Source organism: Sardina pilchardus, chromosome 4 (assembly GCF_963854185.1).
Source record: "Sardina pilchardus chromosome 4, fSarPil1.1, whole genome shotgun sequence".
Classification (NCBI taxonomy): Eukaryota; Metazoa; Chordata; class Actinopteri; order Clupeiformes; family Clupeidae; genus Sardina; species Sardina pilchardus.
In genome coordinates this window covers 38,341,655-38,344,154 of record NC_084997.1, presented here as the reverse complement: position 1 = coordinate 38,344,154, position 2,500 = coordinate 38,341,655, and positions in this window count along the sequence as shown.

Below are 2,500 nucleotides of genomic sequence, written 5' to 3'. Positions count from 1 at the left end.
CTCTTCTCTCCTCTTCTCCACGCACACACACACACACACACACACACACTCACACACACACACACACACACGACACACACACACACACACACACACACACACTCTTCTCCAATGCATCTCCAGAAGACTGAGACCTCTTCTTTTGTTGTGACCTCACCCCTAGGTCATAGACCTCTGAAGTTCGCCTACAAAAAAGCCACCATCTTTGCCCAAATAAGGAGATCCGGTATCTTGAGATTTTTTTCTATGGGAAAATAACATGTGGATTTTGAATTTTTGCAACTGTTAAACTCTCACGGGGATGAAGGAATTGGAAATGCAGGTCATAATCATCTCATAGGTTGTTCATCAGCTCACAGGTGTAAGCAGGTTCATCATCTCACAGGTGTAAGCAGGTTCATCATCTCACAGGTGTAAGCAGGTCGATCATCTCACAGGTGTAAGCAGGTTCATCATCTCACAGGTGTAAGCAGGTCCATCATCTCACAGGTGTAAGCAGGTTCATCAGCTCACAGGTGTAAGCAGGTTCATCAGGTGTAAGCAGGTCCATCAGCTCACAGGTGTAAGCAGGTTCATCAGGTGTAAGCAGGTCCATCAGCTCACAGGTGTAAGCAGGTTCATCATCTCACAGGTGTAAGCAGGTTCATCATCTCACAGGTGTAAGCAGGTTCATCATCTCACAGGTGTAAGCAGGTTCATCATCTCACAGGTGTAAGCAGGTTCATCAGCTCACAGGTAGATCATCAGCTCACAGGTGTAAGCAGGTAGATCATCTCACAGGTGTAAGCAGGTAGATCATCTCACAGGTGTAAGCAGGTTCATCAGCTCACAGGTGTAAGCAGGTAGATCATCTCACAGGTGTAAGCAGGTTCATCAGCTCACAGGTGGTTCATAGGTGTGTTGTTACGCAGAATGAATAGCCACTAACCAATCAGAACAGAGTATTTCTTCTCTCTGGGTGATAATAGGATTGAGCTGCGGCTGACGTAGGCTGGCTTCATACGTCCACGTGAGCTTGAGATCTTTACCGGGTGGAGCGAAAGTCAGACGCAGCCGGCTTCGTACGTCAACGTGAGCTTGAGATCTTTACCGGGTGGAGCGAAAGCCAGACGCAGCCGGCCCAGGAGAGTCCTGCTGCAGTTTGCCTGACGTGACTCGCAGAGTTGTGTGTGCATTAAATACAGTAAAATGAGCATGATGACTGACGAAATAAATTGCTATGATGTAGTTTAAATAAGCCACTGTTGTCATACAGTTAACAGGCCTGCATTCCAGATCAAGTGTTTTTCGTACTGTATATGTGTATCTATCTATTTAACTAACTGCATAAATAGCTGAATATCCAAACGTTTTCAGTAGGCTAGCCTACCGTTGTTCCAGATATCACAAATAAGGAGGTAAGGAGGTACTGTAAGCCTTCAATTGGTGTTCATGCTTGTTCTTCTCTCATACGTCTGTTAGTGTCTAAGTGTTCTGATGAATGGAATACATCACTTCACTTTTGCATACGTCGTGTCTGCCATATCTCCTGGTTATAGTGTGTGTGTGTGTGTGTGTGTGTGTGTGTGTGTTGTGTCTTCCATCACCAATAGTAATGTGTGTACATTTGTTGAGCTCTTTAAATGAAATGGCTCTAAGAGACTGGGACTGTTCTCATCACATCTCACAGGTACACACACACACACACACAGAGAGAGAGAGAGAAGAGTTAAATTACGAGTGTATGTGAAGAGAGAGTTTAAATGTGAGTTTCACAATTAATCAATGGCTGCATATCTCTTCATTATCTCAGAAGTACATTTCTCAGCTCTCCCTATTCCCCACGAGAAGCACACACACACACACACACACACACACACACATAGACTTACAGAGACAGAGAGATACACTCTAGTCATACGCACACACACACACACTTATAGATGCATGGCTATACGCTATACTATACACACCATGTCTCTCTCTCTCTCTCTCACACACACACACACACACACACTCACACACACACACACACACACACACACACACACACACACACACACACACATACACACACACAGGGTGATTTGTGGATGGGGAATACTTCATCATAATGCTGGTCTGTCTGATGCTGTCAGTGCAGTCGGTTTAAAGGAGCTTCTGCTTTTGTCTGCTCCTCAGCCTCTCCTTCTCCCTCTCTCTCTCTCTGTACTCCCTCTCTCCTTCTCCCTCTCCCTCTCTCTGTGCTCCCTCTCTCCTTCTCCATCTCCCTCTCTCCTTCTCCATCTCCCTCTCTCTGTGCTCCCTCTCTCCTTCTCCATCTCCCTCTCTCTGTGCTCCCTCTCTCCTTCTCCCTCTCCCTCTCTCTGTGCTCCCTCTCTCCTTCTCCCTCTCCCTCTCTCTGTGCTCCCTCTCTCCTTCTCCATCTCCCTCTCTCCTTCTCCATCTCCCTCTCTCTGTGCTCCCTCTCTCCTTCTCCATCTCCCTCTCTCTGTGCTCCCTCTCTCCTTCTCCCTCTCCC